The 23777-nt window shown below is 45.1% G+C and overlaps 1 long non-coding RNA gene across 1 annotated transcript in view; it reads right to left on the bottom strand.

The window, feature by feature from the left end:
- The window catches only part of LOC140427512 (uncharacterized), a 105894-nt gene extending 84126 nt beyond the window's left edge, over positions 1–21768 (bottom strand). The window contains exon 1 of the long non-coding RNA XR_011948537.1: positions 17171–21768. This is a non-coding gene — a long non-coding RNA (uncharacterized lncRNA). The remainder of the gene's footprint in view (positions 1–17170) is intronic.
- Positions 21769–23777: the final 2009 nt, after the last annotated feature.

Below are 23777 nucleotides of genomic sequence, written 5' to 3'. Positions count from 1 at the left end.
TCCCCTATCTCTGTCTCTAACACCCTCAATCGCTGTCTCTAACTCCCCAATCTCTGTCTGTAACTCCCTCAATCTCTGTCTGTAACTCCCCAATCTCTGTCTGTAACTCCCTCAATCTCTGTCTGTAACTCCCCAATCTCTGTCTGTAACTCCCCAATCTCTGTCTGTAACTCCCCAATCTCTGTCTGTAACTCCCTCAATCTCTGCCTGTAACTCCCCAATCTCTGCCTGGACTCCCCCAGTCTCTGCCTGTAACTCCCCCAATCTCTGCCTGTAACTCCTCCGATCTTTGCCTGTAACTCCCCCAATCTCTGACTGTAACTCCCCCAATCTGTGTCTGTAACTCCCCAATCTGTGCCTGTAACACCCCTAATCTCTGCCGGTAACTCCCCTAATCTCTGCCTGTAACTCCTCCAATCTCTGCCTGTAACTCCCCCAATCTCTGCCTGTAACTCCCCCAATCTGTGTCTGTAACTCCCCAATCTTTGTCTGTAACTCCCTCAATCTGTGCCTGTAACGCCCCAATCTCTGTCTCTAACTCCCCAATCTCTGTCTGTAACTCCCTCAATCTGTGCCTGTAACGCCCCAATCTCTGTCTCTAACTCCCCAATCTCTGTCTGTAACTCCCCAATCTCTGTCTGTAACTCCCTCAATCTCTGTCTGTAACTCCCCAATCTCTGTCTGTAACTCCCCAATCTCTGTCTGTAACTCCCTCAATCTCTGTCTCTAACTCCCCAATCTCTGTCTGTAACTCCCCAATCTCTGTCTGTAACTCCCCAATCTCTGTCTGTAACTCCCTCAATCTCTGCCTGTAACTCCCCCAATCTCTGCCTGTAACTCCCTCAATCTCTGTCTGTAACTCCCTCAATCTCTGTCTGTAACTCCCTCAATCTCTGTCTCTAACTCCCCAATCTCTGTCTGTAACTCCCCAATCTTTGTCTGTAACTCCCTCAATCTGTGCCTGTAACACCCCAATCTCTGTCTCTAACTCCCCAATCTCTGTCTCTAACTCCCCAATCTCTGTCTGTAACTCCCTCAATCTCTGTCTGTAACTCCCTCAATCTCTGTCTCTAACTCCCCAATCTCTAACTCCCCAATCTCTGTCTGTAACTCCCCAATCTCTGTCTGTAACTCCCTCAATCTCTGTCTCTAACTCCCCAATCTCTGTCTCTAACTCCCCAATCTCTAACTCCCCAATCTCTGTCTGTAACTCCCCAATCTCTGTCTGTAACTCCCTCAATCTCTGTCTCTAACTCCCCAATCTCTGTCTGTAACTCCCCAATCTCTGTCTGTAACTCCCCAATCTCTAACTCCCCAATCTCTGTCTCTAACTCCCCAATCTCTGTCTGTAACTCCCTCAATCTCTGTCTCTAACTCCCCAATCTCTGTCTGTAACTCCCTCAATCTCTGTCTGTAACTCCCTCAATCTCTGTCTGTAACTCCCTCAATCTCTGTCTCTAACTCCCTCAATCTCTGTCTGTAACTCCCCAATCTCTGTCTGTAACTCCCCAATCTCTGTCTGTAACTCCCTCAATCTCTGTCTCTAACTCCCTCAATCTCTGTCTGTAACTCCCCAATCTCTGTCTCTAACTCCCCAATCTCTGTCTGTAACTCCCTCAATCTCTGTCTCTAACACCCCAATCTCTGTCTGTAACTCCCCAATCTCTGTCTGTAACTCCCTCAATCTCTGTCTGTAACTCCCCAATCTCTGTCTGTAACTCCCCAATCTCTGTCTCTAACTCCCTCAATCTCTGTCTGTAACTCCCCAATCTCTGTCTGTAACTCCCCAATCTCTGTCTGTAACTCCCCAATCTCTGTCTGTAACTCCCTCAATCTCTGTCTGTAACTCCCCAATCTCTGTCTGTAACTCCCCAATCTCTGTCTGTAACTCCCCAATCTCTGTCTGTAACTCCCCAATCTCTGTCTGTAACTCCCCAATCTCTGTCTGTAACTCCCCAATCTCTGTCTGTAACTCCCCAATCTCTGTCTCTAACTCCCCAATCTCTGTCTGTAACTCCCCAATCTCTGTCTGTAACTCCCCAATCTCTGTCTCTAACTCCCTCAATCTCTGTCTGTAACTCCCTCAATCTCTGTCTGTAACTCCCTCAATCTCTGTCTCTAACTCCCCAATCTCTGTCTGTAACTCCCCAATCTCTGTCTCTAACTCCCTCAATCTCTGTCTGTAACTCCCCAATCTCTGTCTGTAACTCCCCAATCTCTGTCTGTAACTCCCCAATCTGTGCCTGTTTTGATGAACAGTATCAGGTCAACTGGTTGATTCTCTTCATCATTCACGAGCCATTACTTTGTGTTGCTGCGTGTCTGAAAGCAGGGTGTCAGAAAGTAAAGGTTGTGAGGGAAAGGAGGGTGGGATGAGAAAGAACAAGCCCTGGCTCACACCGTTATCAGCTTGCTCTGCATGACAGACAGCGGGAGTTGAGAAGGGGAAAACGACAGGAATATACTGTCATTCTGAATGTTTCAGCAACGACTGGTGCTTTGGATCCTGTTACAGCCAGCCCCATGATGTGGAGAACATCTCCTCCAACAGGGTCGGGCGGTGCAGCTGACTTTGTCACCCATCCACTCTGCTCTGCTCCCTCGTGTTGTGAACCATCCTGTCCTCCTTGAGAGAGGGCAGATTGTCAGTGATTGTTTTGCTCGGTGCTTTTATGATATGCCTGCCACAGCTAAATAGCTGGAGGTACTTGTAATAAGTGTGAACTGGGTGTGAGGTGAACAACATTGAGAAGTGTGTGAGGATGAGCTGGAGTATTTGGATGTCAGGAAGTGAGTCCGTAGGATCAGCGAATGATGCTGGCTGGCTGATTGGCGGTTAGAAACTGTACTTCCTTTTAGAAATGGACATTGTTGGTCTTTTAAAATGGGGGTCACGCTGGGAGTTGGCCAAACTCCTGAGAGCTTCTAAATACAGATTACGATGATCAGTGACTCAGTAACCAAGGGGAACAACCAAAACTGATGATGCACAAGAAATGCTGAGGGATTCTATCTGCGCTGTGAACACAGTAGATGTTAATTGTGAACAAAATCAAATCCCAGATAGAAACTTGGCTCATCTTTTTTCTCCTTCTGGAAACAAGAAGGAACCATACTGAATTCAGCAGTAAGAAATCCAATACCTCTTGGGATTTTAATAATTGAAATTAAAACTTTCATTATCAGGAAAACTTGAGCACACACAATTACAATTACACAATTAAGCTAAGTCTTACGAAACATTCTCCCAAAAAGACACCCTATTTGGTCAGACCTACAGTAAACACCTCCTGTGTCACACACCCTTATAGATGTTGAACTATAAAAATCCAGTGACATTGCCCAAGGCAAAGCTGCTGTCACTTTAATAAGCCATACAACACAAGCTCTCAAACTCTCTCCTACTCTGCTGCGGAAATCCAAGAAACCTTCAGAAACAAGGATGGTTTTTACAGCCCACGACTTTCCTGTTATGACTGGATGGCTGATTCAACTGTATCTTCTCCCAGCTAACACTGTTTCCCTTGGGAGGGCTTTGTCACACATCCAACCCCAAATTCTCTCAAAAGTAATTCTAAAATACTCTTCCCCCACATTTCATCTCCGTTTCCATCTTTCTCACAAAAACTTGAACCTCAAATCCTTCCAAACATCAAATCTTTTGCATTTCTATTTTGTCTGTTTTTGAGTCGGCATAGTGTACAATACCCTTGTCAGTTTACCCATGGTATTTTTGCAAGCTGCAAAATCCTTTTGCTTCCCTTTGAAATTTAACATTTGAGAAAAAACAGGTCCATAGATATCACCAAATGCAAATGTCTAAACCTAGCCTATTTACATGCACACCACGTGATCAGGAATGTCTCATTACAAATGTGTGCGTCTAGCACTTTTACGTATTTCCCCTCAACTCTTCCAGACAAATGTCTCCATCAACCCTCTCCCCAGCTTAATTAAATTATTTACACACATGCTCACATACACAATCTTATTGACAGAATCACACCATATTCCCCCAAAAATGTTCACACCTTTCTCCATTGCATATTGATGGTTCTGACCATGAGTGAGGGTTCGGTGGAAGAATGGTGTTAATGTGAACAGATCATTAAATGTTTCCCATGGGTTACCAATGGTCAGTTATCACAAGTCAAAATGTTTCCATTTTGAAAACCTTTTTATTCTCAGTCCTGATTATTTACAGGCCATGCTGCAGACACCTGTCTGTAACATCTAGCATTTTTCCAAGACACAAGATTGAAGTCTTATCGAAACCTGTCTCAGTGAGATCCATCTTGAAACGTTTTAAAACAACTTCAACCCAGGGAGAGAGAGAGAGATTCTCTGGGAAACAGCCGCAGCTTCACGTGTGAGTAACGCGGCAGCTTGAACTTTGCACGACTGCAGAACCAAAAAAAAGCAACCTTCTGACCTCCCTGTGAACTTGGTTCCACCGAGGGACACAACTGCTACAGTAACCTCTGGCACTTCGACAGTGGAAGCCATCGCAGCTGCAGACAACTTTACTTCAGACAATGCAACACCTCGACAGAAAAAAATCGAGAGACTCAACTGATCAAATTTTTAGAAGTATCATTTTCATCTTTCTCTGCAGCTACTTTGTGTGTGTGTGTTAGCAACTTTATCTTTTCTTCATTAAGTTACAGAATAATAGAATGAAGTTTTCCTTTATGAGTACAAAGTCTTTGCTGAATTACTCACTCCCAGGGTGACAAATGTTGAATTCTTTACCCGTTAGTCTGGCCTCAATAAAACTCGAGATGGATTTGTAGGCAGAGTATTATTTATTTTTACCCGATTTGCAAGTCTGACTCGCTTCACAAAAACCCAGAACACAAGCTGCCCCCTGCGTCTTCCGAATCGAGTGCTATTGGAGACAAAGGAATCTCTACAAATACATTCAAATGGCATCAAGTTTCACATACACGATTCCCATAGGTCATCCTATACCCCTCCTGACCTGGCCATACATCCTAATTGGCTCACTTCTCATTCCTTAACCCTGGCCTCTTGTTACCCAGCATCCTTTTCTCCTCCTCCACCAGACACCCCTCCCCCTTCCTTGCCATGCTTTCTGAAATCCTTCGTCTGTGAACTGACAAGAATTAGACCGGCCTACAGCTACATTACTGTAACTAATATATTTAAACTAAATATTTTATATCACATTCGTCATTGGTATAACATTCACATCGAGATATACACATTGCTCATGGGCAACTTTGGGGAAATACCTTTTCAAAGCAATCGTGACACTGTGAAGTGTTTGGGACACGTTACCACATTAAAGCTGCTATATCAATGCAGGTTGTTGTTATCGGCCTGGTTTCCAGTTGACAAATCTTCCTCACCTCCCCCCCTCACCCAACACATTCCCCAATGTTTAAACGATCCACTTTTTCACCTAATTCTTGACATCTGACATGATGCAATTGAAAGAATTATATAGGGGAGTCAATTGTAAGGGGAATAGACAGGGGTTTCTGTGGCCGCAAACGAGACTCCAGGATGGTATGTTGCCTCCCTGGTGCTAGGGTCAAGGATGTCTCGGAGCGGGTACAGGACATTCTGGAGGGGGAGGGTGAACAGCCAGTGGTCGTGGTACACATCGGTACAAGCAACATAGGTAAAAAAAAGGGATGAGATCCTAAAAGCAGAATACAGGGAGCTGGGACGGATGTTGAGAAATCGGACCTCAAAGGTAGTGATCTCAGGATTACTGCCAGTGCCACATGCCAGTCAGCGTAGAAATGACAGGGTATATAGGATGAATACTCCTTGAAAAACACTTGTCTTTGCAGGAGCAGGCTAGTCAATTTCAGCGGGAGCAGTGCGTTAGTGATTTCTGGGAGACCTTCACAGGAGCAGGCTAGTCAATTTCAGCGGTAAACACTTACCAGGTCCCGATTTCGGTCCCTCTCTGCTGTTTTTTTAAAATTTTAGTGTTTAAGGCGGGAACAGGAAGTTCGACCCGCGGACTTCTGGGAAGACCCTCACCAATAAATTCTGGTGGAGAGGAAACCCGAGACACTACACGTGTAGTGTCTCCCACCCGCCCTCCTCCTCTAACCTAATAATAAAACCCATTGGTGTGAGGTAAGTACCATATTTTATTATTATTATTATTTTATTTTTTTTAAATTTAATTTAGTTGTTAGCCAGATCTTGGTAGAAAGTTAGAGGGATGGCAGGGAAGGGAGTGCAATGTTCCTCCTGCAGGATGTTTGAGGTGAGGGATGCCGTTAGTGTCCCTGCTGATTTTACCTGCAGGAAGTGCTGCCATCTCCAGCTCCTCCAAGACCGAGTTAGGGAACTGGAGCTGGAGTTGGAGGAACTTCGGATCATTCGGGAGGCAGAGGGGGTCATAGATAGCAGCTCCAGGGAATTAGTTACACCAAAGATTGGAGCTAGATGGGTAACTGTAAGAGGGACTGGGAAGAAGCAGTCAGTGCAGGGATCCCTTGCGGTCGTTTCCCCTGAGAAACAAGTATACCGCTTTGGATACTTGTGGGGGGGGGGACTTACCAGGGGTAAGCCATGGGGTACGGGCCTCTAGCACGGAGTCTGTCCCTGTTGCTCAGAAGGGAAGGGGGAGAGGAGCAGAGCATTAGTAATTGGGGACTCGATAGTCAGGGGCACAGATAGGAGATTTTGTGGGAGCGTGAGAGACTCACGTTTGGTATGTTGCCTCCCAGGTGCAAGGGTACGTGATGTCTCGGATCGTGTTTTCCGGGTCCTTAGGGGGAGGGGGAGCAGCCCCAAGTCGTGGTCCACATTGGCACTAACGACATAGGTAGGAAAGGGGACAAGGATGTCAGGCAGGCTTTCAGGGAGCTAGGATGGAAGCTCAGAACTAGAACAAACAGAGTTGTTATCTCTGGGTTGTTGCCCGTGCCACGTGATAGTGAGATGAGGAATAGGGAGAGAGAGCATTTAAACACGTGGCTACAGGGATGGTGCAGGCGGGAGGGATTCAGATTTTTGGATAACTGGGGCTCTTTCTGGGGAAGGTGGGACCTCTACAGACAGGATGGTCTGTATCTGAACCTGAGGGGCACAAATATCCTGGGGGGGAGATTTGTTAGTGCTCTTTGGGGGGGTTTAAACTAATGCAGCAGGGGCATGGGAACCTGGATTGTAGATTTAGGGTAAGGGAGAATGAGAGTATAGAGGTCAGGAGCACAGATTTGACGTCGCAGGAGGGGGCCAGTGTTCAGGTAGGTGGTTTGAAGTGCGTCTACTTCAATGCCAGGAGTATACGAAACAAGGTAGGGGAACTGGCAGCATGGGTTGGTACCTGGGACTTCGATGTTGTGGCCATTTCGGAGACATGGATAGAGCAGGGACAGGAATGGATGTTGCAGGTTCCGGGGTTTAGGTGTTTTAGTAAGCTCAGAGAAGGAGGCAAAAGAGGGGGAGGTGTGGCGCTGCTAGTCAAGAGCAGTATTACGGCGGCGGAGAGGATGCTAGATGGGGACTCATCGTCCGAGGTAGTATGGGCTGAGGTTAGAAACATGAAAGGAGAGGTCACCCTGTTGGGAGTCTTCTATAGGCCTCCAAATAGTTCTAGGGATGTAGAGGAAAGGATGGCGAGAATGATCCTGGATAAGAGCGAAAGTAACAGGGCAGTTATTATGGGAGACTTTAACTTTCCAAATATTGACTGGAAAAGATATAGTTCGAGTACATTAGATGGGTCGTTTTTTGTACAGTGTGTGCAGGAGGGTTTCCTGACACAATATGTTGACAGGCCAACAAGAGGCGAGGCCACGTTGGATTTGGTTTTGGGTAATGAACCTGGCCAGGTGTTGGATTTGGAGGTAGGAGAGCACTTTGGGGACAGTGACCACAATTCGGTGACATTTACGTTAATGATGGAAAGGGATAAGTATACACCGCAGAGCAAGAGTTATAGCTGGGGGAAGGGCAATTATGATGCCATTAGACGTGACTTGGGGGGGATAAGGTGAACCGTGGTTTACCAAAGAAGTGGAATCTCTTGTTAAGAGGAAGAAGGAGGCCTATGTGAAGATGAGGTGTGAAGTTTCAGTTGGGGCGATGGATAGTTACAAGGTAGCGAGGAAGGATCTAAAGAGAGAGCTAAGACGAGCAAGGAGGGGACATGAGAAGTATTTGGCAGGTAGGATCAAGGAAAACCCAAAAGTTTTCTATAGGTATGTCAGGAATAAGCGAATGACTAGGGAAAGAGTAGGACCAGTCAAGGACAGGGATGGGAAGTTGTGTGTGGAGTCTGAAGAGATAGGCGAGATACTAAATGAATATTTTTCGTCAGTATTCACTCAGGTAAAATATAATGTTGTGGAGGAGAATGTTGAGACCCAGGCTAATAGAATAGATGGCATTGAGGTACGTAGGGAAGAGGTGTTGGCAATTCTGGACAGGCTGAAAATAGACAAGTCCTCGGGTCCTGATGGGATTTATCCTAGGATTCTCTGGGAGGACAGGGAAGAGATTGCTGGACCTTTGGCTTTGATTTTTATGTTATCATTGGCTACAGGAATAGTGCCAGAGGACTGGAGGATAGCAAATGTGGTCCCTTTGTTCAAAAAGGGGAGCAGAGACAACCCCGGCAACTATAGACCGGTGAGCCTCACGTCTGTCGTGGGTAAAGTCTTGGAGGGGATTATAAGAGACAAGATTTATAATCATCTAGACAGGAATAATATGATCAGGGATAGTCAGCATGGCTTTGTGAAGGGTAGGTCATGCCTCACAAACCTTATCGAGTTCTTTGAGGAGGTGGCTGAACAGGTAGACGAGGGTAGAGCAGTTGATGTGGTGTATATGGATTTCAGTGAAGCATTTGATAAGGTTCCCCACGGTAGGCTGTTACAGAAAATACCGAGGCTGGGGATTGAGGGTGATTTAGAGATGTGGATCAGAAATTGGCTAGCTGAAAGAAGACAGAGGGTGGTGGTTGATGGGAAATGTTCAGAATGGAGTTCAGTTACAAGTGGAGTACCACAAGGATCTGTTCTGGGGCCGTTGCTGTTTGTCATTTTTATCAATGACCTAGAGGAAGGCGCAGAAGGGTGGGTGAGTAAATTTGCAGACGATACTAAAGTCGGTGGTGTTGTCGATAGTGTGGAAGGGTGTAGCAGATTACAGAGGGATATAGATAAGCTGCAGAGCTGGGCTGAGAGGTGGCAAATGGAGTTTAATGTAGAGAAGTGTGAGGTGATTCACTTTGGAAGGAATAACAGGAATGCGGCATATTTGGCTAATGGTAAAGTTCTTGGAAATGTGGATGAGCAGAGGGATCTAGGTGTCCATGTACATAGATCCCTGAAAGTTGCCACCCAGGTTGATAGGGTTGTGAAGAAGGCCTATGGAGTGTTGGCCTTTATTGGTAGAGGGATTGATTTCCGGAGTCAGGAGGTCATGTTGCAGCTGTACAGAACTCTGGTACGGCTGCATTTGGAGTATTGCGTACAGTTCTGGTCACCGCATTATCGGAAGGACGTGGAGGCTTTGGAGCGGGTGCAGAGGAGATTTACCAGGATGTTGCCTGGTATGGAGGGAAAATCTTATGAGGAAAGGCTGATGGACTTGAGGTTGTTTTCGTTGGAGAGAAGAAGTTTAAGAGGAGACTTAATAGAGGCATACAAAATGATCAGCGGGTTCGATAGGGTGGACAGTGAGAGCCTTCTCCCGCGGATGGAAATGGCTGGCACGAGGGGACATAGCTTTAAACTGAGGGTTAATAGATATAGGACAGAGGTCAGAGATAGGTTCTTTACGCAAAGAGTAGTGAGGCCGTGGAATGCCCTACCTGCTACAGTAGTGAACTCGCCAACATTGAGGGCATTTAAAAGTTTATTGGATAAACATATGGATGACAATGGCATAGTGTAGGTTAGATGGCTTTTGTTTCGGTGCAACATCGTGGGCCGAAGGGCCTGTACTGCGCTGTATTGTTCTATGTTCTATGTTCTAATACGTGGCTGAAGAGATGGTGTCAGGGGGAGGTTTTCAGATTCCTGGGGCATTGGGGCCAGTTCGGGGGAGGTGGGACCTGTACAAATTGGACATGTTACACCTGGGCAGGACTGGGAGGCTATTTGTGAGAGCAGTTGGGGAGGGTTTAAACTAATGTGGCAGGGGGATGGGAACCTACGCAGGGAGTCAGAGAAAGAGGGAGCAAGGACAAAAGCAAAAGGTAGAAAAGTGAATAAGAAAAGTGATAGGTGGAGAAACCAAGGGGAAAATTCAAACCGGGCAGGAGAGAAAAATGTTGGGAGCAAGACAAGCATTGTGAAAAAGACAAACTTAAAAGCTCTGTGCCTTAATGCACGGAACATTCGCAATAAAGTGGATGAACTAATCGCGCAGATAGGTATGAATGGGTATGATATAATTGGCATTACTGAGACATGGCTGCAGGAATTGGATTTGTTTATTGTCACTTGTACCGAGATACAGTGAAAAGTATTTTTCTGCGAGCAGCTCAACAGATCATTAAGTACATGAGAAGAAAAGAGAAGAAAAGAAAATACATAATAGGGCAACACAAGGTACACAATGTAACGACATAACACCGGCATCGGGTGAAGCATACAGGGTGTAGTGTTAATGAGGTCAGTCCATAAGAGGGTCATTTAGGAGTCTGGTAACAGCGGGGAAGAAACTGTTTTTAAGTCTGTTTGTGCGTGTTCTCAGACTTCTGTATCTCCTGCCCGATGGAAGAAGTTGGAAGAGAGAGTAAGCCGCGTGGGAGGGATCTTTGATTATACTGCCCGCTTTCCCCAGGCAGCGGGAGGTGTAGATGGAGTCAATGGATGGGAGGCAGGTTCGTGTGATGGACTGGGCGGTGTTCACGACTCTCTGAAGTTTCTTGCGGTCCTGGGCCGAGCAGTTGCCATGCCAGGCTGTGATGCAGCCCGATAGGATGCTTTCTATGGTGCATCTGTAAAAGTTGGTAATGGTTAATGTGGACTTGCCGAATTTCCTTAGTTTCCTCAGGAAGTATAGGCGCTGTTGTGCTTTCTTGGTGGCAGCGTCGACGTGGCTGGACCAGGACAGATTTCTGGTGATGTGCACCCCTCGGAATTTGAAACTGCTAACCATCTCCACCTCGGCCCCGTTGATGCTGACAGGGGTGACCAGGGATGGGAACTGAATATCCCAGGGTTTTCAGTATTTAGGAAGGACAGGCATAAAAGAAAAGGTGGAGGTGTGGCACTGCTGGTTAAAGAGGAAATTTACACAGTAGTGAGGAAGGATATTCGCTCTGACAATATGGAGTCCGTATGGGTAGAGTTGAGAAATACCAAGGGGCAAAACACATTAGTGGTTGTCATATATAGACCCCCAAACTGCAGTGGTGAGGTTGGGAATGGCATGAAACACAAAATTAAAGATGCATGTAACAAGGGAATATTGGTGATCATGGGTGATTTTAATCTTCACATAGATTGGGCAAATCAAATTAGCAACAATGCCGTAGAGGAGGAATTCCTGGAGTGTATACGGGATGGTTTTCTTGACCAATATGTGGAGGAACCAACTAGACAGCATTTTAGACTGGGTACTGTGTAATGAGAAGGGAATCATTGCCAATCTGGCTGTACGAGACCCCTTGGGGATGAGCGACCAGAACATGATGGAATTGTTTATCAAGATGGAGAGTGAAGTAGTTGATACGGAGACTAGGCTGCTGAATCTTAATAAAGGGAACTATGAGGATATGAGGCGTGAGTTCGCCTTGATAGGTTGGGGAGAGTTCCTTGAAGGGATGACAGTGGATAGACAATGGCAAACATTCAAGGAGCGCATGGGGGAACTACAGCAACTGTTCATTCCTGTCTGGCACAAAAGCAAAGGGGGTAAGAGGGCCAATCCATAGCTTACAAAGGAAATTAGAAATAGTTTCCGATCCAAGGAAGAAGCATACAGATTGGCCAAGAAAAATAATAGGTCTGAGGATTGGGAGCAGTTTAGAATTCAGCAAAGAAGGGCAAAGGGATTGATTAAGAAGGGGAAAGTACAGTACGAAAGGAAGCTTACAGGGAACATAAAGACTGACACTAAGAGTTTCTATAGATATGTGAAGTGAAAGAGATTGATGAAGAGAAATGTAGGCCCCGTACAGACAGAAACAGGGGAATGCATAATAAGGGACAAAGAAATGGCTGAGCAATTAAATACATACTTTGGTTCTGTCTTCACAAAAGTGGACACAAATCAGATCCCAGAAATGTTGGAGAATGAAAGGTTTAGTGAGAGGGAAGAACTGAGGGAGATCAACATTAGTAGAGAAATGGTGCTGGGAAAACTGATGTGATTGAAGGAGGATAAATCCCCAGGGCCTGAGAATCTGCATCCCAGAGAGCTTAAGGAGGTGGCTCTGGAAATAGTGGCTGCATTGGTCGTCATCTTCCGGGATTCTATAGACTCTGGAACTGTCCCTGCAGATTGGAGGGTAGCTCACGTCACATCAATATTCAAAAACGGAGGTAGAGAGAAAGCAGGGAATTATAGACCAGGAAGCCTCATATCGGTAGTGGGGAAAATTCTTGAATCCATTATCAAGGAACATTTAGAAAGCAGTGGCAGGATCAGTCAGTCAGCATGGATTTATGAAAGGAAAATCATGCTTGACAAGTCTGTTGGAATTCTTTGAAGATGTAACCAGTACAGTTGACAAGGGGGAGCCAGTCGATGTGGAATATTTGGACTTTCAGAAAGTGTTTGACAAAGTCCGGCATAAGAGATTATTGTGCCAAAATTAAAGCGCATGGGATTGGGGGAAATGTATTGAGGTGGATAGAAAACTGGTTGGCAGAGAGGAAATAAAAAGTAGGGTCCTTTTCAAATTGGCAGGCAGTAACCAGTGGGGTACCACAGGGATCGGTGCTGGGACCCCAGCTATTCACAATATATATTAATGATTTGGATGAGGGAACAAAAGTAACATCTCAAAGTTTGCAGATGATACCAAGTTGGGTGGGAGGGTGAATTGTGACGAGGATGCAGGGATCCTACAGCAAGATCTGGACAGGTTGGGCGAGTGGGCAAACCAATGGCAGATGCAGTATAATTTGGATAAGTGTGAGGTTATTCACTTTGGAAGCAAAAACAGGAGGCAAATTGCTACCTGAATGGTTGTAAATTGGGAGAGGGGAGTGTGCAGCAGGACCTGGGTGTCCTTGTGCACCAGTCGCTGAAGGTAAGCTGCAGGTGCAGCAGGCGGTAAAGAAGGCTAATGGTATGTTGGCCTTCATTGCGAAGGGTTTTGAGTATAGAAGCAGAGATGTGTTGCTGCAATTGTACAGGGCCTTGGTGAGGCCACACTCGGAGTATTGTGAGCAGTTTTGGTCTCCTTCTCTGAGGGAGGATGTTCTTGCTCTCGAGGGAGAGCAGCGAAGGTTTACCAGACTGATGCCAGGGATGGCGGGACTGTCATGTGGGGAGAGATTGACTAGGTTAGGATTGTTCCCGCTGGAGTTCAGGAGAATGAGGGGGGATCTCATAGAGACTATAAAATTCTAACAGGACTAGACAGGGTAGATGCAGGGAAGATGTTACCAATGATGGGTGTGTCCAGAACCAGGGGTCACAGTCTGAGGATTCAGGGTAAATCATTTCGGACAGAGATAAGGAGACATTTCTTCACCCAAAGAGTGGTGAGCCTGTGGAATTAATTACCACAGGAAGTAGTTGATGCTAAAACATTGAATATATTCAAGAGGCGGCTGGATATCGCACTTGGGGAGAATGGGATCAAAGGCTATGGGGAGAAAGCTGGATTAGGCTATTGAGTTGGATGATCAGCCATGATGGTGATGAATGGCGGAGCAGGCTCGAAGGGCCAAAAGGCCTCCTCCTGCTCCTATCTTCTATGTCTGTATCTATGTATATTTTCCCAATTCTCATACATTGTGATAAAATTGTTAGCTGTGAAAATTAAAGCTTTGCATAACAGTCACTGCACAAGGGGTTAAGAGACAGAATATTACACCTGTGCTAATCCACTGTGACTACAAGCTAAGTAAATATGAAAGTGTCGATAGCTACTCGACAAACATTTGTTTATTTGCCAGGTCCTTGGCAGCAGTAGATTATATGACCTGCTGCAGGAAATGGGTTGAATTAAAAAATGCTACATACTCCAGTGAAAACGAGATGGGAAGAACTGAACAATATTTCAGATAAATGTGCTTTGTGTGGACACTTGTTTGTTGAAGGAGTGACTACTGCACAAATTTTGAAGTCAAGTGTAGAAATGGGCCATTACTAAATTCTGATTCAGAGTCCAAATTGTAATTTTTTTCCTTGACTAGTCCATATCATCCACTTTCCTCCTGAAGAGCCATTGATACACTATCCAACTGCCTTTCCTGGTCTAAATTCAATGTGGCATTGCACTCATGTATAAGTGTAGACTCCCATCTTTGGGTTTCTTGGAATCTTTTCCTGCTTCTGCTGTATCAACTAGCTTGTAACTTCCACCGTGAATTTCTCAGACAAAGACACCTTAGAGGGGCTGCAGGTTGTCATGATATGTATGTAGTCAGGTTAGCGAAGGGTTAATTATTACATCTCTGTGTAATTCAAACACGAGAGGGCTCCGCCACTTCTCTGTATATAAATCAGACCCTGAGGAAATTCTGGGTAGTGTGTGAAGGAGAGACTGAGAACATCACTCGGAGAAGATTAGATTAGAAATGAAATTAAATGAAAATCACTTATTGTCACAAGTAGGCTTCAAATGAAGTTACTGTGAAAAGCCCCTAGTTGCCACCTTCTGGCGCGTGTTCAGGGAGGCTGGTACAGGGATTGAACCGTGCTGCTGGCCTGCTTTGGTCTGCTTTCAAAGACAGTGATTTAGCCCTGTGCTAAACACAAGGATATTATTAGTGACCATTAGATTATTGATTACTGCTGTACAGATTCAATATTAATTATAGCTCAGTAGGGTGTGCGAACTTCATTTAAGTCTTGGAAGTGCAGGGTCAGATTAGGACAAGTCAGCATGGATTTAGTAAGGGGAGGTCGTGCCTGACAAACCTGTTAGAGTTCTTTGAAGAGATAACAAATAGGTTAGACCAAGGAGAGCCAATGGATGTTATCTATCTTGACTTCCAAAAGGCCTTTGATAAGGTGCCTCACGGGAGACTGCTGAGTAAAATAAGGGCCCATGGTATTCGAGGCAAGGTACTAACATGGATTGACGATTGGCTGTCAGGCAGAAGGCAGAGAGTTGGGATAAAAGGTTCTTTTTCGGAATGGCAACCGGTGACGAGTGGTGTCCCGCAGGGTTCAGTGTTGGGGCCACAGCTGTTCTCTTTATATATTAACGATCTAGATGACGGGAGTGGGGGCATTCTGGCTAGGTTTGCCGATGATACAAAGATAGGTGGAGGCGCAGGTAGTATGGAGGAGGTGGGGAGGCTGCAGAAAGATTTAGACAGTTTAGGAGAGTGGTCCAAGAAATGGCTGATGAAATTCAACGTGGGCAAGTGCGAGGTCTTGCACTTTGGAAAAAAGAATAGAGGCATGGACTATTTTCTAAACGGTGACAAAATTCATAATGCTGAAGTGCAAAGGGACTTGGGAGTCCTAGTCCAGGATTCTCTAAAGGTAAACTTGCAGGTTGAGTCCGTAATTAAGAAAGCAAATGCAATGTTGTCATTCATCTCAAGAGGCTTGGAATATAAAAGCAGGGATGTACTTCTGAAGCTTTATAAAGCATTAGTTAGGCCCCATTTAGAATCCTGTGAGCAATTTTGGGCCCCACACCTCAGGAAGGACATACTGGCACTGGAGCGGGTCCAGCGGAGATTCACACGGATGATCCCAGGAATGGTAGGCCTAACATACGATGAACGTCTGAGGATCCTGGGATTATATTCATTGGAGTTTAGGAGGTTGAGGGGAGATCTAGTAGAAATTTACAAGATAATGAATGGCTTAGATAGGGTGGACGTAGGGAAGTTGTTTCCATTAGCAGGGGAGACTAGGACCCGGGGGCACAGCCTTAGAATAAAAGGGAGTCACTTTAGAACAGAGATGAGGAGAAATTTCTTCAGCCAGAGAGTGGTGGGTCTGTGGAATTCATTGCCACAGAGGGCGGTGGAGGCCGGGGCGTTGAGTGTCTTTAAGACAGAAGTTGATAAATTCTTGATTTCTCGAGGAATTAAGGGCTATGGAGAGAGAGAGGGTAAATGGAGTTGAAATCAGCCATGATTGAATGGTGGAGTGGACTCGATGGGCCGAATGGCCTTACTTCTGCTCCTTGGTCTTATGGTCTTAATTAATCGTTATACAATAAATTAGTTTTATTTCAATCTAATGATTGGTGGATTCTTTGTCATCAACTCGACGGACCATTTTGGAACAAAAGACAAAGAACACGACATGTTACCACTAAGGGTAATATAACATGCTACCAGATGTTGAAACATAACATGGGTGAAATCCCTGAGCTTTGCTGAATTATATCCCCTCCAATGAGGTGGCAGCTGGGATGGATCACTCAAGTATTAGATATTGATCATAGATATTGATCACTAGAATGTTAGATATTGATCATAGATATTGATCACTAGAGTATTAGATATTGATCATTAGATATTGATCATACATATTGATCACTAGAGTATTAGATATTGATCATAGATATTGATCACTAGAGTATTAGATATTGATCATAGATATTGATCACTAGAGTATTAGATATTGATCATAGATATTGATCATAGATATTGATCATAGATATTGATCACGAGAGTATTAGATATTGATCATAGATATTGATCATAGATATTGATCACAAGAGTATTAGATGTTGATCAGGAGAGAACTACACTGAGTGATCTGGGTTAAAAACAATCCACAAATGTGCCCAAATTGTGCTGTTTATTTAGGTGGAGCCCCCCAGCTATAAACACGGTTACAGTGCAATGAACTGGAAAATCACATTTCACCCTGGGCTGCTCTCTGTGGAGGTTGATTGAAATAATTTTCACATTTGCAGTCCATCGCTCAAGCTAAACAGTCTGAATGCCTTTGAACCTCTTCACTTTCCGCATTTTTGTAATGTCAGACATTGCCATGCCAATTCTCCCCACTTGGGTTAGCACCTCATCTACACTTGTGCGTTTCATAAGTCACTTGGGAAACTTACCTAGCGGTCAGTTTGCAGCCACTTCCCTTTTGTTGTACCTTCCTGTTTTCCGCTTAGTCCCTCCAGATTTCTCCCAGAAGCTGCTGGCAGTAATTTTGACAAATGGGGGACACAGTAAAAGAAGCAAAATTAATTCAGCTGCTCATCACCTCCCACTTTCTATAGAACAGTTGGTGGAACTAACATCAACAATTTTACATAACAACCCAAAACAAAATGACTACAAGCACCATCCCACCGCCAAAACCCGCTGGACTCTTGCTGTGCACACTCTGACAGTGTGCCTAACTGGGCAAGTTTCCTGGGTAGAGATTGACAATGAGTGTGGGTGATTCCAGCTGGCTTCAAATCCAAGCTGGATCCTGTTTCCTGCTGACACACAAGGGGGTTGATGTGGACTTTGTGCAACAAGGAATTCGGCAATACTGATTCAGCAGCTCGTCCCACATTGTTCCTCATTTCAATAACCCTCAACTGAAATAAAGTTTAGGAGCAGTTTGACATATGCTGCTGCCTCACTATCACACACTGTAGCCCAATGCATGTTGTTGAAACCTGTCGCAAGTCATTTCCAGCAGGGTTCGCCAGTTCAGGATCAGGTCCATGTACAGTTGCTAATGTTCCCCCATAACCAGAGGGGAGGCGAGAGTGATTGCCCTTTACACCAAGGCAGACTGAGTGTAACATCGTTTTTCAAGGGACCTAGAAAAACTGGAGTCAATGGGGATCGGGGGGAAATACTTCGCTGGTTGGAGTCATACCTTGGACAAAGGAAGATGGAAAAAAGATATTTCTAAATACTGTGGTTCCACGAGCAAGTCAAAGGCTAGGAATCCTGCACAATTAACTCACCTCCTGACTCCCTAAAGCTTGTCCACCATCTACAAGGCATACATCAGGAGTGTAATGGAATACTCTCCACTTGCCTGGATGAGTGCAGCTCCAACAACACTCAAGAAGCTCAACACCATCCAGGACAAAGCAGCCTGATTGATTGACACCCTTTCTATAAACATTCAAACCCTCACCACCGATGAACAGTAGCAGCCGTGTGTACCATCTACAAGATGCACTGCAGTAACTCACCAAGGTTCCTTAGTCAGCACCTTCCAAACCCACTACAATCCAGAGGGACAAGAGCAGCAGATACCTGGGAACCCCACCACCTGGAGGTTCCCCTCCAAGTCACTCACCCCCCTGACTGGAAGATATATCGCCGTTCCTTCACTGTCGCTGGCTCAATATCCTGGAACTCCCTCCCTAACAGCACAGTGGGTGTACTTACATCTCAGGGACTGCAGCGGTTCAAGAAGGCAACTCACCACCATTTTCTGAAGGGCAACTAGAGATGGGCAATAAATGCTGGCCTAACCTTCGGCGCCCACATCCCGTAAAGTAATTTTAAAAAAATCCTAGGGCAGCACGGTGGTGCAGTGGGTTAGCACTGCTGCCTCACGGCACCGAGGTCCCAGGTTTGATCCTGGCTCTGGGCTACCGTCCGTGTGGAGTTTGCACATTCTCCCCGTGTCTGTGTGGGTTTCGCCCCCACAACCCAAAGATCTGCAGGTTAGGTGGATTGGTCGCGCTAAATTGCCCCTTAATTGGAAAAAAATAATTGGGCACTCTAAATTTATTTATTTTAAATCCTGACAACATACTTTCTTCCCTGTCATTATCGGCGCTTGTATTATTTCTCACCAACCACACATTGTTTCTGCCTGTCATATACCCTCTGAAATGCCAGAAATATCAGCTGTACACAAATACTATAGATAACAAAAGTGACGCCCTCGAAGACTACAGCTGTAGCTCTCGGTGAGGTTTTTAGCACCATTCATAAAGCATTTGTGCTTTGCATTTGCAGTTTATGATGTCCTCCAAATGACATGACTGATTTAAGCTCCTAGTTCAGGACTGGCCATGTGTAATCTACAATAACGCAGTAAACACGGGCAATCCAATTCCATTATTTTATGAACTGCCATCTTCTTAAAAATGTGATATGACTTTTATCTCTGAGAGTCAATCGTACAAGTTGACTCCAGAAATATTTAATATTTGTAATGACTCTAAGCATTTAAGAGGTATATTGTCTGTTAAAGACTGATGGGCCTCTTACTGGTTTCACAAAAATTAACACTGAGCCAGACAGGAAAATATGAAGATAACTGACGAAAGGTTTGGTGAAAGGTTTTAACCAGCATCTTAAAGGAAGGAAGAATAAGGGGTTGTTGGAGAGGATGTGGGAAAGATTTGCCAGAATGTTTCCAGGATTGAGGACTTCAGCTACAAGGTTGGACTGGAATAGTTGGGGCTGTCTTGAGCCAAAGAGACGGAAGAGAGATTGTGACAAGTTTGGATTTGGTAGATAAGGAAAAACTATTCCCGTTAGCTGATGGTAGGGGACTCATGGACTTAAGATTTTGGACAAGTGTTGAAGAGTTTTCTGACCCAGCAAATGGTAATGACGTGAGCAGCCAATTCCGGCACATAAAACACAGCATGGGTTCAAAAAGAAATGGGACAGGCACTTGGGAACATGAACTTGCAAGGCTACTAGAATAGAGTGTGGGCTGACTCGATTGCTCCATTGAGCCAGCATGGATAGCCTCCTTCTGTGCTGTTAGTGATACTGTGACTCTCGATAGAAAGGAAGAGCATGGGGATTACGCCACTGAAAGCACGGCAGGTAATGCTGAAGTAATTAAAATTGGGGGTTCACAAAAGACCAGAATTGGAGGCTTGTTGAGCAAAATGCTAGTTTCTCAATGGTTTAGCACGTCAAAGATAGTTTGTAATGCAAATAGCAGGAATGCATGGGACCAATAAAGAGAATATCGGCTTATCTTATCGGACAAAACGATTTGTCCCTTGCTTTCAAACATCTGGAATAGGAGCAGGAGGAGGTCATGCAGCCCCTTGCGTCTGTTCTGCAATTCAATATGATTGTAGCCTCATTCCTGCCTCCCCATGATAACCCTTCACCCCCTTGTTAGTCTCAGTCGAAACTGCCGGGAAATATCTCATGATTAAACTCGGAGCGCATGCTGAATGGATAGAGTCAGTTGAGATAATGAAAACAGGTTCAAACAATACAGAGAGGCCACACTTTGCAAGATGTGGAGATGCCGGCGTTGGACTGGGGTGAGCACAGTACGAAGTCTTACAACACCAGGTTAAAGTCCAACAGGTTTGTTTCGATGTCACTAGCTTTCGGAGCGCTGCTCCTTCCACAGGTGAATGAAGAGGTATGTTCCAGAAACACATATATAGACAAATTCAAAGATGCCAAACAATGCTTGGAATGCGACCATTAGCAGGCGATTAAATCTTTACAGATCCAGAGATGGGGTAACCCCAGGTTAAAGAGGTGTGAATTGCATCAAGCCAGGACAGTTGGTAGGATTTCGCAGGCCAGATGGTGGGGGATGAATGTAATGCGACATGAATCCCAGGTCCCGGTTGAGGCCGCACTCATGTGTGCGGAACTTGGCTATAAGTTTCTGCTCGGCGATTCTGCGTTGTCGCGCGTCCTGAAGGCCGCCTTGGAGAACGCTTACCCGGAGATCAGAGGCTGAATGCCCTTGACTGCTGAAGTGTTCTCCGACTGGAAGGGAACATTCCTGCCTGGTGATTGTTGCGCGATGTCCGTTCATTCGTTGTCGCAGCGTCTGCATGGTCTCGCCAATGTACCACGCTTCGGGACATCCTTTCCTGCAGCGTATGAGGTAGACAACGTTGGCCGAGTCGCACGAGTATGTACCGCGTACCTGGTGGGTGGTGTTCTCACGTGTAATAGTGGTATCCATGTCGATGATCTGGCACGTCTTGCAGAGATTGCCATGGCAGGGTTGTGTGGTGTCGTGGTCACTGTTCTGAAGGCTGGGTAGTTTGCTGCAAACAATGGTTCGTTTGAGGTTGCGCGGTTGTTTGAAGGCAAGTAGTGGGGGTGTGGGGATGACCTTGGCAAGATGTTCATCGTCATCAATGACGTGTTGAAGGCTGTGAAGAAGATGACGTAGTTTCTCCGCTCCGGGGAAGTACTGGACGACGAAGGGTATTCTGTCGGTTGTGTCCCATGTTTGTCTTCTGAGGAGGTCATTCCGGTTTTTCGCTGTGGCGCGTTGGAACTGTCGATCGATGAGTCGAGTGCCATATCCCGTTCGTCACTTTGCAAGAGAATTGATTTTGACAATTCATATTATCACAATTTGGTCACCTTTCTGAATCATTTTGTATCACCAGATTAGAAACAGAATGAGTTCACAACCGACCCAACAATCTGTGAAGAAATTGTGTATTTTTGGAGGTTCCTATTCCAGTGGATAAGCCTCTGGTTTTGCCGTCCTCCTCCCATACTGAGCCTCTTGGGAATTTGCCATTTCCTTCACTCTTACCGCAGAAGCTGCACCTTCAGCTGGCGAGGTCCGAAACTCTGGCATTGCCTCCATAACCCTCTTCACCTCCCTCCTCCTTTAAAACATTCCTTAAAACCTGTCTCTTTGATCCAGTTTTCAATCAGCTGTCTGAATATCTCTTGATGTGACTCAGCGTCAAATTCTTTTTGATCATCTTCCTGTGAAATGTCTTGGAATGAATATGAGATTGGACACTGTATTAATTCCTGTCAGTGTTCAAGGCCCCGTGGTGATGTCCAGAGAGGAACAGACTTTGGCCTGAATTCCTTTTTTCAACAATACAGCCAAACATACTAATTGGTCATTTATTACACAGTTCTTGCAAACATTCCTGTTATGCTTTCTCAAACTCTCATTCTTTTGAAAATGTTTTCAAGCCATCCTCTCCATTTACTGACCCACCAATCAAAATGGTGTTTGCCCATTTATCTTATCATAGCCCTTTACAATATTGGCCCATCTCCATCAAAGCACCATTTACCCTTTGTTTTAATCAGAAATGTCCTGTTTCTCTAATCACTTTTTGTTATTAATGCCTTTTATTCATGGCATCATCTTTGCAAATCTTGTCATCATTTTGGCATCCTTCCAAAATCAGGGCATCCAAATTTGAACTCCCTATTCTAGCTGTGGCCTCAACAATGAGGTGACGAGGCTCCATCTACAAATCCTGGGATCTCCGGATTTTGTAGCTTTATCAATTTATCCTCCCACTGTTAAGGATTTGTGTAACCAAACTGTTGGACATCTTTGTTCCTCCTCCTGAGGTTTGTTTTAATATAAATACTGCTTGAATACTGCTACCCTTCCAAGACGTTATCCTGGATTAATGAGCAGAGGTTTCTGCAACATGTCGTGGTTTTAAAGTACTGGCTCGTTTTCAGATTTTTAAAATAAACTAACATAATAATTTTCCCAGCCCTACTTTTCTTTCTAACGTGCTGCTTCATATTTAAGACATATTTAAATCCCCTCACATCTATCTGTCCAGACTGTTAATCTCTCTGTCTCTTTCTGAAGTCAGATGTAATCCTCTTTATAATTAATGACACACACCCATTTTTGTAACATCTGTAAATGTCCATGTCATGCGCTGCCCATCCCCCAACCACTCCAGTAACTCCATTTCCTTCCTTGTTCGGAATTATTATTTTCCTCAAACCCTCCACTTGCTCGAAATTATCAGACTGCCTATCCGACGTCCAGTATTGGATGAGCAGAAATGTTCTCAAACTAAGCATTGGGAAGATTGGACACAATGTCCTCAGACTCTGCCACTGCCATCTCCATTCCTCTCCCTGGCAACTGTCCGACACTGAACAACAATGTCCACAATCTCGATATTTGATCCAGAGAGGAGTTTTCAAGCACATCTTCAGTGACAGCCCCATCTTTACCCATGCTTAAACTCAGGTGCAGTTTAAAACTCTTATCCATAAGAATAAGAGCTCGGAGCAGGAGCAGTTCATCTGGTCCAATCAGCTTGCTCTGCCACTCAATAAGACCATGATGTGGAGATGCCGGCGTTGGACTGGGGTGAGCACAGTAAGAAGTCTTACAATCATTCACTTGAGGAAGGAGCAGTGTTCCGAAAGCTAGTGATTCGAAACAAACCTGTTGGACTTTAACCTGGTGTTGCAAGGCTTCTTACAATAAGATCATGGCGGATCTTTTTGTGGACTCAGCTCCACTTATCCGCCCGCTCACCATCACCCTTAATGCCTTTACTGTTCAAAAGTCTATCTATCTTTGCCGTAAAATCATTCAGCGAGGTGAAACATTCACCCTTTGGGTGACGAACGGTAGCACAGTGGTTAGCACCGTTGCTTCATAGCGCCAGGGACCCTGGTTCGATTCCCGCTTGGGTTACTGTCTGTGTGGAGTCTGAACGTTCCCCCTGTGTCTGCGTGGGTTTCCTCCGCGTGCTCCGGTTTCATCCCACATGTCCCGAAAGATGTGCAGGTTAGGTGAATTGGACATTCTGAATTCTTCCTCCGTGTACCCGAACAGGTGCCGGAATGTGGCAACTAGGGGATTGTTGCAGTAACTTCATTGCCGTGTTACTGTAAGCCTACTTGTGACAATAATAAAGATTATTATTATAAAGAAGTTCCTCTTCAACTCAGTCATTGATTGATTTATTGCCACTTCGGTACATGTGACAATCAATCAATCAATTAATGAATCCT

Source organism: Scyliorhinus torazame, chromosome 7 (genome assembly GCF_047496885.1).
Source record: "Scyliorhinus torazame isolate Kashiwa2021f chromosome 7, sScyTor2.1, whole genome shotgun sequence".
NCBI lineage: Eukaryota > Metazoa > Chordata > Chondrichthyes > Carcharhiniformes > Scyliorhinidae > Scyliorhinus > Scyliorhinus torazame.
Note: the sequence above shows the minus strand (reverse complement) of the source record. Positions and strands in the feature narration are given on the sequence as shown.